Genomic DNA, 14,712 nt, shown 5'->3' on the forward strand with positions numbered 1-14,712 from the left:
AAACACAAGACATTTTCCAGGTCCTGGGATATAAACTAGCATGATACCTGCAGGGTTTAGAACAGTACCTAGCAGTATAAACTACAGCATTCGAACTGAAGAAGATTAGATCATTCTGTCTGACAAGAGTATGTGTACTTGTAAACAACCCCAGCAGATGTTATTACACCTAGTGGTAGATAACTGACGTATTAAAGTATTGTAGGAATAAAAATGTGTCAGAAATGGACACTGAAATGAATATTTGAGGCACTATAAATGTGATTTCTGATAATTTTTTTCCTGATGGGCCATTCAGGTGCAGCTTTTAATTGCTGTTTGCAAGAAAGTTCATTTTGACCTTAAGTCCCATTTTCTGTTCCTTTAATGTGACCTTTTTTTTGCATTTTCTTTCCTGCGATGTGCCCATAGTGTGTGTGTTAATAATTCTCTTACTGTATTCATATGTAGAGTCTTTCCCTCAGTAATTTAAATCTCTTTGAGTTTTTCAGGTGTTTTTCTAATGTAACAAACAAAGAAACAACACAATTTCTCTGTTTCTTTCAACTCTGGTTTCACTCAGATGATGAGTACAGAACACAGTAAGGCTTTTTCAGTGTGAAAACATGTTCATTAAATTACATTACACTTCTAAGTTTTATTACCTCTTTCTATAGTACTGCATGAATGATTGTGATTGTGGAATCAAAGGCTCAAAGCTTTGTGCATCTGGAAACAATGCTTCTGTCCTAGAACACTGTAAAAATCTAAATATAAAATTCAGTGGCTGAAGCATAAATGATTGTGCATGGATTTAATGTGGTGTTCTTAAAAAGAGGCAGAGATTATATTTCTTTTCCTGTGCAAGAATCTGGATATAAGTCTAAGTGACATTGATTATAGTATTTAAGAGGAACATAATTTCCCTCAAAGTGCTAAGGGAAAGTAACTTATTTTGTGTTTCACATACAGTGATAATCTTTTACATGAAACACCAAAAGGCACGTAGAAGAATAAAACACTAGTACCAATACTTGTGTTGCTTAATTGGAGCAGGAAACATTTTTAATGTCCATTGATTCTCTTTGAGGTAACCATATTCCTGCACAGAAGAAAATATAAGTGAATAATTATTTGCCTAAATCAAGAAACCTGGATTAAGAAAACTGACAACCCAACCTAGCACGTCCAAAAACACTGGAACAAAGAATACATACTACAGGAACAAGCAGCATGAGCTAGCAAGTGAGTTAATTTTGTGGTGGTAAGGCCCTAGAGCCCTGCATGCTGACAAAACTGACCGACTAATCACTGTTTTGACTTACGAGGTTTAATTAAGGAGGTAAACCTGAGTAGCATTTCAAATACTTGAGTTCTTATTATCTTACCCCATATAGGTTCACAGATATTAACTGTGGTGGTAAATACACGATTTGCCATTGTTTAGGCTATGTTTATGATAGACTCATAGAATTCAGTGACAGAAGGAAGCACTGGATCACACTGGTTGATATCTTGTATATCCTATCACACCTGTTTTGATAATCTGGAAGGCCCAGAGCTGTGAGTCTGTGTTGCATATGATATAGATGCTTTTGCATGCACAACACATCCAGTTCATTGGGATCACCTTTGGCATGAAAATGAGGGGTATGTCCTGTGCACCGGTTTCATCAGACATCAGACTATCAAGTGCTAGAGCACTCTTTGTAATGCATTCTCCCACACCCTGATGAGCCCATACTGTAAGATTAAATTACAGCAACTCATTTTGTTTCATTAACCCATGTCTGAGGAAATCTACACTTGGCTAGTATATGGTTTTCCAAAGAGGGTATACTAGGTAAAATCTATGCCTAATTTCTATTTTGAATTTTTCTGATGTCAGATTCTGAACACTAGTACATTTTTTTTTTCCTTTTAGTTTCAGGCTTTCAATAGTATTCTCCAATTTTTCCTCAATACAGACAGTTGTACTGTGTGCAAGTCACCTTTCATTTCTCACCTGTGATAAAATGACAGTTTGAATTATTTAAGAACCCTTTTTTTTCCCAAATTACAGACTGATTTTGTGGCTCTCAATCATCTTCAATTCTCAAACCACTTTTAAAAATGCAAATATTGACACTGGTTGTGTTATCTGAATACGAGTTTTACTGAAGTCACAATCAGATGTAATTCCAACTTGCTACGACTGATCACCTCTTTCCTCTTTATCTGTCCTTTTGGCATAGTATGGGGAGTTACTGCTGAGCTTTTTGTGCTTTCCTGCAAGAGTGATATTATTCATTAGCCAGATGACTTAGTATGAAAATGATCCTTGTTTCAATGGCCCAATCAGATGTGAATATGGGACTGCTTGCCCTGTGTGGTGGACCCCTTTTCATTTAGTGTTCACTTACATGAAGTGAGCAGCTTTCCTAGCCAACACTACAAGCCGTCTGACTGGACATATGACATCTGATTAGGTGAAGTATGGGCAAAGGGACCTCCCATGTGCTAGCAACCATGGCTGAGCATACATGCACCTACCTACCTATCCTATACCGTGCAAACATATCTATTGTTATTTGTCTTTTGCTGACTTTTGTTTCATCTGGATTTATTACAGCGGTCCAGAACTTCACTAAAAAGTTTAATAATGTGAAGTAAGAGAGCTATGTAGCGCTTTCCTGTCAATTCTCTTAGGAAAAGAAAGTTCCCTACTATTCCAGGGGGTTTCTATAAATCTCTGTCTCTTTTTAGATGTCTCTCAGTTAGCTCTTTCTTTGCCCAATAAAGGATGCACATAATGCTGTGTAGCTCTTGCCCTCTGATTATTATGCCACATGGTACTAAATATAATCCCTTGCAGAGTTCCGTGTTTATGAAGTCTCCTCTCCCCAAATTGTTATCTCCTTAAAGTACAAACTGAGACCCAGGAAGAACTATATTACATTTTAAAAAAACCCCAAAAAACCCCTTCTATTCTTCAAGACTCCTTACTTGCTCTGGCATCAGTCATATTCCATAGGCCATTGCAGTGTAGCTCCTTCTGTCTGTCTTTTTTCACTTTAACAATACAAAAGGGAAGTTTATTTTTCCTCTCTATATTGTAGAGTTATGATGGATTTGTTGCCCTCTGTATTATTGTTTTCTGATCCTTTCTTTTATTTTGCTGGGAAATGAATAAAAGTGATACAGATATAGGAGATTAGATAAGAAATGTAACTTACTGACAAGAAGCTTGAAGTCCTTTTGTACATATTACTCAAGAAGTGTTGTAGCTAATTGCTGCATTGGGCAGTGTAGCAAGTCCTGTAATGTTTCAGAAATATCCCGTGTTCATTTCTGGTTGCTTAATGTGCAACAAGCAGCTTTTTAGGAGAATTGGTGCAGAAGCTATATGCAGATGCATGAGAGGGCAGTGTTTGTCTCATCCTGCTGTGAAATGTTGTGATGTAAAATCAATGCAGCTTAGAAAGAGCATTCCCATAACAATTATTGGCTGCATAACATATTTTGCCCTGTGTTGTCTGACTCATACGTTGCTTACATTACAGATAAGTGGCCATTTCCATCAGAGCAAAACGTAGCCTACTTGAAGCAGACAAGTAGCTTGTTCATCCAAAAAGGCTGGTAGGAACTAACTTCACAGTCTGCTGCTGTTTAGGGTACCAGCAGTAGAATGCTCAAATGACAAAGGGGCACATGTTGATCTTTACTTCAGCAAGATCCTCTATAGTTCCAATTACAGATGTTTTTTATTATGTGATCCATGCCACCTTTGGATTGTGCATGAAAAGCTGGATGAGTACATGGCTTACTTTTTGCCTATTTTTCTAGTCAGGAGAAGCTGAATAGATTTTGAATGTAGATAAGAATCTTCATAGAAAATCCCCTCTGAGAAGGACAATTCTGCACCAATACCTCTGTCAAAGATCTCTGTCAGCTAGTTCTTAATCAATAGCATGTGCATAAAGTGGGATTTGGCCTTTATAAAAACACATTCAATTTGCATTTGAAGTAACTGCAATACATCAAGCATCTTCTTATGCCACCTTTTCCCCCTTGGACCACGGTATTGTACTTTGTAGTGAAAGGAGATAAAACACTTCTTTTGAACACTGGTTGGGAAGAGGCCTTATGTTTGAGCTCTAGATTAATATGCAGTCTGTCCTGTTAAAAAGTATGGGAGTTGTACAGCAGCTGTGTCAAGATCAGCATCAGGGAAGAGTCACAACAGGACTGAGACAGACAGCTCATTATCCCTGCACAGCAAAAAAATCCCTTCTCCAGCCTTGCTGATGCAGAGAGGGAAGGGGAAGTGATGATCCCTCTGGAGTTTGGCTATTAACATCTGTCTGGACTCTATGAAGTCCTGTAAAAAGAAGAACTTGCCTCAGAGGAACTTGCTCCCCTGGAGTGAGATGACCATGAAATGCACTGAAGCTCTTTGGGAAATCCTTTTTTTAAAATGTCTCATTTACATCACAGAAAGAATCTGTAGCTGATCAAGGGACAGCAACATGCTGGTAAGCCATGCTGCACACTGTCTGGCTGCACCTGCAGACACAGGAAAACTGCCGTCATTGCTGCATCAGAATAGACACCTGAGACTTGTTACTGAAGGGTGACAACCAGATGCTAACCATGGTTTTGACATTTCAGTCTCCATCTAGTACATACGTAGCAGTCTCTGTTTCTGGAGTAAGTTGCTAGTCATGTGTTACACTTGTGTAAGCTTGGTTAAGAAAGAAGATTAATTTTTAATGAATTTATCAGACCTGATTCTGTTATACAAGAACAGGTGAAAAGGCAAAAATACTTATATGAAGGAATAAATGTATTTTCCCTTGGTAAAGGAGAAGCATGCAGCCTGTTCCACTGTTTGGTTTGGAATGAAATATGTAGTAAATTTACAGAAAAATAAAACAGTCCTTTGGTCGTGAATCAAAGAAGTATAACTCAACACTTAATTGTGAGTAGATTGTGTGATATTTACATTAGTAAAACATAAACCTTGCTAATTTTACATATGTATGAAAAATCTCTTCTCTGATATAAAGCAATCATTCAGAATGAATAGAAGTTTGAAATTCTTGTATTGTCTGTATAGATGGTTGCTATTGCTTACTTTTCCAAGAGAGATGAAGGTGGTCCAAGTACTGGGATATATGTTCTAGATCACTGAATACATTTCAGAGAAGTTTGGCCATAACTAAGTAGCATGTTTTACTTTCTTATTTACATAAGAATAAGAAATGTTGTTCCCCTGGGAGCAACTTCCTCTACTCACTCAAACATGTCTTTGTTAGAGATATTGGCCTTATGGTTTAGGCATGAAATAGGGCAGTCCAGGAGTATCTGACACTCAATCCTCATCCACAGGGAAATGGGAAAATGTGGAGTAGGACAAAGAACGTGAAGCCTGTGTTCTGGTCATACCAAGCATCATTTGTCCATATTAAGAAAAAATAGCAAAGCAAAACCAAAAATCAAACCAAACCAAAGCCCAGAAATTCTTCTGGTATTGACCAAAGTCAATACCAGAAGAAAAACTGGCTCAGAGGCTGAGCTGTCATTGCTGAGCTCAGTGATATTGAAGAAGTTTCTAAGTTTTAAAACTCCTGCTCTCTGAACAGATGACATTAACTTTGCAGAAGGATCTTTTTCAACCTTTGTTTTTAAGTTTCAGAATTTGTTGTTCTGTAAGTGTTCATCTGTATGGAAACCACTCTAGCTGTACGTGGGCCCCTGTATACCACACTGAAATCTTTGAACAGTACTGTTGTTTGGCCCAAATGTATGACCGGTAATGTAAGTTCTTTCAGCCTTTCATCTACAAGGGCATTAAAAAAAATGTGCCAGCAGTTACAGAACTCCCTCATATGGCCTCTGAATGTCTCCTAATCTATAGTTCTTTCTATAGACAACAGACATTAATTCCTTATAAAATCTGCCAATATTCTCTGATTTTTTAAATTATTTAAAAAATATTTCCCCACATATCTGACATCACAGTGATTTCAAAAGCTGGATTCAAAAGCTGGGAGAGACTAGTGCCTGTCCCAGAGAAGCAAGGCTTCTGTCTACATTGTTTTAAGAAAAAAATGCTCAGCTGCTTCATCTGTCAGTCATTCTCTTCAAGTAGAAGGAAATACAGACACTCACAACAAAATGAGATTGCTCTTGAAAAGCAAAATGTAAGAACTTGAAGCTTTTCTATCTCTTTCTATAATCTTCTATGATCTGTCTCTTGCTGTCACTAAGGATGTAGTTCTAAAGGCAGATAACAGAAGGGAACTGGACCAGCTTGTTTTTCTGTGGTAAACTTCCAGTGCTGAGGTAGAGAAAACATATAGGCATTAAAAAACAAACAAACAAACAAAAAACCCAAAAAACCCAAAACCACCACCACAACAACAACCAACCAAAACAAAATGAAAAAAAAAAACAAACAACTAGAAAGATCATATTTGCCTATATTTCCTGATTGAGAGCAGAGCTAAAATACCATTTTGGTAGCAATACCACTGAAGCTTCTTCTCCAGCTAGCTCAGCTTCTAAGGGTACTCTAGTCCCTGCATTTAATACAGCTTCTTTATCCCCAAATATAGCAGTCACAACACTGAAACAGGATCTACATCATCATCCTAAACTAAAGTCATCATTATAAAAATTATTGTAGTTAATTTATTGCTGCTGCAAATTACTTCCTCTTCAGTACTATCCATAGTAAATTTACTGCTGAGTTTATCAAAGTGTAGAAGCAAATTTTCTTCCCATTTATCTGCAATTTACTTCTAATTAAAATGGCCTAATACTTCTGTGACCTCAGGTTTCAATTACTCTCAGATAAGATTTTAGAGACAGAGATGATGAACACCCAATACGCAAAGAAGACACAGATCTTGAATCATGACAACTTACCCTGCAGCTTCTCCCAAGAACCTTTCATCTTTATCATCATGACATGAGTACATACTCTTCTGCTCTTACTTTGCTCCCAATTGATCTCAGAGCTTTGCAAGAGGTGCCATCTATAGTTTGTACTACCCTGAAGACTGAAAAATCAATGATCAGAGAAAAAGGGCTATCAATTATCAACCCATTTAGGTCCTGGAGAAAAGTTTAGTGATGTTTTTGAGAGAAGACATCTTGAAGTCATTTTAAAATGACACCAGCTACTATCGTTCCAGATGCTAAGAAAGCTAAACAGCTTTCTCTATTGACAGCTGTTCTCAAGGATAAATAACTCCAAAGGCCAGATTAAAATAAAAGTCAAGTAAGTACTCCTCTATTTCAGTCCAACTGTGCCTAGCAAACTAACCTTATGTAAATACTCTTACCAACAGAACAAAACATGTGTCTTTGTGAACCGATTTCAGTCTCAAGCTAAATAATAAAAGGGTGTATTTTCTGAAGGATATTTATGTTTCCATGAGTAACGCTGGAAGTTTAGTCCTTACAATTACTTTTTTTTCCATCTAATTTGCTATAATGGTTGTAATGATGAAGGGTTCTTAAAAAATTCTGAAGAGGAGAATTCAGTACAGGTTTTTCTCCTTTAAAGGCAGAAATATTTTGAGCAACTTAACATATAAAATGCAAAGTCCAAAGAAACATATCTGCCCAAATATATCTTGGTCTTCTGGTGGAAGCCCTTCAAATACCAGAGTCAGACAGTTACAGAGTACCTACATGTTTGCAGTGGAAACCAACTGGTTATGCTTTAGAAAATAGTTTTCCTTTTAAAAAGCTACCGCCACTTACAAACGCAACCAGTTTGTGAAACGACCAAGACAGTCCAAGGTGATATGCTGAAAAACAGTGACAGTTCTTCCCAAACCCTGTCTTCAGATATCATCTTCACCTTTGTTTTAGGTTTGAGCTTGAATAATCATTAGCTAGGAGTCATTCTAGATGATTAGAAGTCATCTCTTTTGGGTATCCTCATCAATTACAGATTCTCTTTGTGGTTTTTCTCATCCTTTTCATTAATGTCTTTCATGAATAGCCTCTGAAAAAACATAGCCTTGCTTTATGGGATATCTGATTTATAGAAAATACGTTTTGTAAATCAAGGGGCAAAGTCTACTACTGGCAATTAATTTCTCTAAAATAGAATTACAAATATTTTTTCTGTTTTCAACTTGAGAAAACTGAACGGCCTTAGTCTCAAGATGGTAACATTACTTTTCTTACTCTCCTTTTCTTTTTATAATGTTAAGGACACTTTTTAACTCTCTTCAAGATGCATGCTTCCATACTGTGACTCTTTCTTTCCCATAAAATCTCTGCAATTGAGAGCAAAGCAGTATTCAGACTTTCCCCAGTGCTAAGGATGTTTACAGAAAGTGTTCATTAACTAGTTGTGAATATGAGTTAATGCAATTATTACTTACTGTTCGACTACTTACTCGAAGCCATAGATTTCTGGACAACACTACAATCCTTGAACTTCAGTTTTGTTACAAACAGCTGAGTCAGATGAGAAACCGAAGCAAGTTGTCATTCACAGGAAATCAAACTGACTGCAAATAGCAATTGCATACCTTCCAGAGGAGAGATTTCCAGTCCATCTGGATGGTCATCTGTAACCTTAAGATAAATCTGTCAGAGACAGATTTCAGACTGTTTCAGGCTGTTACACAACATGTCAGCTTGCACTCATGCAATGCCTAAAGCCAGACCTCACCCTTCCTCCATTGCAGAGCTGGCAGAGGTTGCTGTATCAAGCTGTGGAATGTCAAACAGCTTTATATGTCTTGGCTTAAACTGAGGATATGCATAAAAATTCATCTTTCTCACAAAACCTCTCTTGCTGCTTTATATAAAGGGCTGATCACTGGGACCACTGGATGATCCTTGCTATATGAACCCAGATGGAGACAATACATAAGCATTGTAGAAGGCAAGGAAATCAGGGTAACCTGAAGACATTCCTTCTTCTTTTAAAGATTTCCATAGACCAGATGTTACCAGAAAATACATCTATAAGTTATTGTGTGCACAAATATGAAAGAGCACTTTTTTTTTTTTTTTCCAAAGCAATGGCTGGCAACTATTTATAATTCTTTTTTGTTTTCAGGAGATGATCTGTCACCAGTTTCAAATGCTCTCTTTCATGGTCTATCCTTGAATCAATGTTTCAATAGTGCATAAGTGCACTATTCACTGTCAAAAAGACTCAGGTCAAAAAGCCGGATTTCATGGCAGAGATAATGAGTAAGATACAGAGGGAGGATGCATTTTGGTTTGGTTTGGTTCATTTGGGGGGTTTTTTGTTTGTTTTGTTTCTACAGAAGGACTGTGATCTCAGAACCCTTGCAAATATAAGGAATAAGGTACCATGCATGAATTTCTTCTGATCCCCTATCCAGAAGATAAGGAAAAGGACTTTGACTATGTTTATCCTAGTAACTTCTAAGCGTCTGAGATGGTTCTACCTAATAAATTTCTTGCAATTCATTCCAGCCTCTATAAACATAGAGAGGAATATTTTCTATGTAACTTGAGATGAAATAAACATAACCCTGAGCCTTCATTACTTGGGAGAGCCTAATCAATGCAGTGTGAATGAGGCCAAGACACTGACCATTTAATCAGGAATTAGCCATCAGAAGAAATAGTCCCATGGTATATAACAAGTCAGGTTTGTACCTCCCTTCTTATAACTAGATTCTTTCTTAATGCTCTAACAGTAAAGTTTCTGAAGATGCAAATGTGTTTAAGTTGTGATACTTGCTGGAAAACCCATGCTTCCTCTTTGAGATGCAGAATACCTAATATACATTTACTTTTATTTGTAAAGGATATGTGTCTGCTTCTGGGAATTACTAACCTTGGAAAAATAGGTTTCAGGATTACATGACTGGATGAACTTGTGTCACTATATATAAAGGGATCTGTATGTGTATAGAAGTCGGTATTACAGTCTGAGAAATAATAAAAAAGCATAGATAATGGAAGTTATATGAAACTGGAAACTGAAAAGCCGGATTTCATGGCAGAGATAATGAGTAAGATACAGAGGGGGGATGCATTTAAATAGAAGCCTGAACCTGCAATACATGTCCACTAGGTCCAGGCTACTGCAGTTCCTGCAAAAGAAAGCTTATGGAGAGCATGGACAACTGGTAGCATTGAGACAAAAAAACCCACACAAATAGAAGTAGGCTTCTATTCAGTAGCAAAGACTTATTTAATCATTTGTACAAGACACATTATATTCACAGGTAAAAGATGGAATAAAAGTTGTCTTAAGGTCTTAAGTTTCCAAGACAGGAATGAAGCTACAAATTAGTTAAAATATTAATAAATTCAAAGATTAAGGAAATATGTAGAATCTGACATAAACAAAGCCTGTTATTTTTAACATAAAAAATGGACAAAGGCAGATCAGCCGAATTGCTTAGAAGGCCTGAGTGATTGAAAACTTAATTGGTGACTCAAGTACTAGTCTCTGCACAATATTAGAAAACAGGTGGGCTTTCCAGGAAGAAGAGAGAAACTGACATCACTAAAAAGGCCTTCACTTTTATATGCAAAGTGATGGTGTAAAACCTACTGAGGATATGCAGTCCAGGAAACAGCTGGTTCTGTCCTTCTGACATATTTTGTGAACTTTGCCAACATCATTTATACATAATTATACTAGTTTTAGCAGGACTACTGCCTCTGCAACTCTAATGAGAATGAATATGGTGCAATGTTGGCAGATGTTTGTGCTTTTCTAAACTTCCTGAACTAAAATGCTTGTGAAAAATCCTAGCTTAGGGATTTATTTTTTGGGTTGCATCAGTTCAATTTCCATATGATACAATATAAGTATTAATTTTGTTATCATAATTGTTTTTAGGACTCCCAAGCCCAGATCAGGCACTTGCTATGTAACAGAGCTTTTTGTCCACCCATAATTAAGGGTAAAAAACTGAAGAGAAACCAATGTCCAAGGTGATTAGGGGACAACGTCAATTAAATGTACTTGTCTTCCACACAATAACAGATTAATAATTATCAGTTGTCTTTTTGGGAGGCACTATAGCAAAGAAATGAGAATGAAGGGATCAAGGAAGAGAAAAGCCTAAAATTATGTATGTTTATGGGGAGCTCCATGTAGGCTTTTTGAGCAAATAAGCAGATGAGGTGATATGTGAACCAGTTAAAGCTTGAACCTCATTCCTGGATAATAAATGAAAAAATATTCAAAGAATGAAAATAGCATTCAATGTCTTAAAAATGAATTTTTTTTTGTTTATTGTGAGGGAAACTGTCAAAATTGCAAAGAGCTGCATGAGCAAATTGAACTGGTAGGTTTTGAAGGCAGTCTGGCAGTAGTGTATAAATAGATATGCCTGGGACAAAAATGTTTTTTTCAGGGCCAAGATGTTACAGTAAGTGAGCTACAAAATAACTGTGACCTTAATGAGAATTTTAACAGCATGAGTGGATGAAAAAGAGCAGGATTTAGAGATGGTTCTGTGGACATAACGAAGAGTTAAACTTGACATCCAGGTTATGGGTGTTTGAAACTAGCAGGACAGGAAGAGTCCTTTGAGAATCTGGAGAAGAGGCAGAGAAGAGATGACTCGAAGGAGAGAGAGATCTGTTTTAGCTGTACGAAACTTGAGATGACAGCCAGACACTACCCAAGAGCACATCAGCAAGGTGTGCCTTGATCTTACCCAATGAAGGTAGTGTTTTTGGGAAGAGAGGTCTGGAACAAAGCAGTATTTGTAGGCATAGCGTTTTGTTGCATTTTGTTCAAGTGCTTGTAATACTAATTTTAGCATTTCTGTTTAATACAATCTGATGAAAATTCATGTGGTATTCTTCATGTACTGCAAGTACTTGAGTACATGCTGATAATACAAAGTTATTTTGGATGAAGAGCAAAGATGAAGAGCAACTACAAATTCTGCGGAAAGATCTCAGAATGTGGATTGAATGGATGATAAGAAAGAAGGTGAAATTCCTTGTAAGTAACTGTAATGTGACACAGAGAAGGAAACAACCCTAACTTTGCAAGAGCAGAGATGGATTCTGAACTTGCTGTTGCCATTCAGGAACAAGATATTGCAGTTGCAACAGCTACTTTTGTGAAAACATCAGCTCAGCTCTCAGTGGTGGTCAAAATTAGTACTTAATGTTAGGAATTAGTAGAAAAGGATGGAGAGCAACCAAGATAACCTCCTATTGCTTCTATCTGAGGTTTAATACTATGTAAATCCATAGCTTGCCTAAGCCTAGAATGTTGTTTGTAATTCTGATTGTTCCTGGTTCAAAAAGAATATAGTAGAAGTGGTAAGGATACAAAAAAGTGCTGTCAAGGTGACTAGCCCCATGAAATTACTTCTGCATGTGAATTATTTAAATTAAGCAAGGCTACTCCAACCAAAAGAGATGGGGAAGACAGAAAATTGAGATGCAGAGGTCTGTAGAAGGCAAATAGGGAATGACTAGTCACTGTGTCTTAAGATAAAATGGCAAGGGAAACTAGGTGTGAAGATGTTCAAAACGAAAGGAAGTGCATCTTTTCAAAGCATACACCAGCTGTGGCACTCCTCGACCTAAGATACTTGGATATATCAAGTCAGTGATGGAATAAATTTTGGAAACATATCTATGAAGGACTGTATAATCTACTGAGATCCTGCATTACTGGATGTCTGTGAGTCAGAAATCACTGATGAGTAGCTGTATGTTTGCCTTGTTTAACTTTCTAAAGCATTTCATATAGTTTGACTATCAGATACTTATGCTAGATGGACCATTGTCCTAATTCCAGCTTTTACACTGAAGAACTTGAGTGCTCTGAGTGGAGGGACTATCTGAATATTGTTTGGGAAAGGATGGGTAGATTTCAGGCATAGTGCTGAGAAAACACTTTATTATTTGGTTGACACATAATTTTGTCTTTTCCCTTTTTCTTACCCTTGGCTTCTTTTGACCTTACTGCTTTTCCTCATCTGCTTGCTTTCAATCTCTGCTTCTCTTTAATTTATTTTTCCTCTGTATCTGGCAATCCTTCAGCCCTAGGCTGTGTTTAGCCCAGGCTAAACACAAAATAGGGCTAAAAGAAGTAAGCATCCACACTAGTGAATATACTCTGTGAAGCATTTCTATCTTTCCTTCTTTGTTCTTGACTCTCTACTGTGGAGCTGAGTTTAACCTAGAATCTGTGATCTCCCAGCTATCAGACAAGATCAGGAGATGCTGTAGGGTGAGATTTGTAGGGAGTTAGGATTCTTGTTTAATGTTGTTCTCTGTTACTAGTGTTTGCAGAAGAACTTGCAGTCTGTTGTACGCTTGTTCACCAGTTGTTTAGAGATCAGCTTAAAAAGTAGTTCCAGAGCAACAGCACTGTCTGAGCTCTTGGTCCAACACTGGTGGCTGACATGTTAGTGGGATGCTGATGGAGTTAGCCTTGTTTGGGCTGAATCTGTTATGCTTCCACTGTGCTTCCAGTGTTAACCTAGTAATAACAAATGGATATTTGGAGGGATAAAAGTTTTCTGTTTTGATCCAGACACTGGTGCAAGGCTCTTGTTTTTTTCCAAGATGAAACTATTCTAATCAGGTCTCCTTGAATTCAACTAACAGAAAGAAGTGGGGCATTGACAGATTTTTGGAAGTGCTCTACAGCTTTCTTTTAAGTGGGTGGAATTGAAGTTGGTCTATAAGAACTCTACTGAAAATCCAGTATTTAATTCTTGTTACACACTTTTTAGGAAATGCTTTAAGTGATATATACATAGCACAGCATTTTCCCATTTCTATTCTAAAATAATCAAAAGGACTTTGGTAAAAGACAGGGAATGTGTTTAAAATTATTTGGCCTCCCATTCCCTGTTAAAATGATTTGGCCTCTGATTCCCTGCTTTGGCATCAGAATAGCAATTCATTGGCAAGTTAAAGCATTCCCTTTTAGCTCCTGATGAACCAAACTGGTTTGAGCCCCCAGGCCATCAGTCTTTCTTCATTTATCCTTCCTTCCTTGAGGCCATTGCTGTTGGTTTTATAACAGGCAGGGGCTGGTATCACCAAACCCAGCTGTACACATGCTGAGTGATTGCTGTGACATAACAAATTACATTTTCCGCAGGGTTTAGTCAAATGTGTTTTCATTTATAATATTACGAGAAAAAACTCCAACCAATCATTAGGACTTGTTCTTCAGCACTTTCAGTTACAAGGAAGGGAGTTATAAGAAAAAGAAGAAAATAAATACTGAGGAAAGATATATGTTTGTCAGGTAATTAATTTCTGGGAAACCCAATGTACCTGTAAGGATATTTTGATCAGATATAGTTAGACACTCCATTCCTAGGTCAGGCAGTGTTATGGCAATCTCAGATCTCTATATATGATTATAACATCTGAACATCTATGTTTTTTTTCCCATCAGATTTGTAGAGTTTATCTGTAACAGCCTCCCCAGAAAATCACAATGTGTAACTTTCTGTCAAACAGGACTGTCATTGATTTTTTTTTGGATATGACAGTAATGTCCATTGGTAGATCCAAGTGAAACCAAGAGTCCTGCTGTGCTAACCACTGAGTAAATACACAGAGAGATATAAAATCTTCTCTGGTTTCCTTAGGTATGGTATTTATAGATGACAATACAGTATCAGCAGTAACCAGTATTTTTGTGCTCTTAAATAGACAAAACCCCCAATACTCTTGATGTTGTGTAGTTAGTTAGCTTAGGATACATGTTAGTTATCTGTATTTTTGGATAAGTGA

Source organism: Pipra filicauda, unplaced genomic scaffold, assembly GCF_003945595.2.
Source record: "Pipra filicauda isolate LSUMZ 115617 unplaced genomic scaffold, ASM394559v2 scaffold507_size779033_pilon, whole genome shotgun sequence".
NCBI classification, from domain to species: Eukaryota; Metazoa; Chordata; class Aves; order Passeriformes; family Pipridae; genus Pipra; species Pipra filicauda.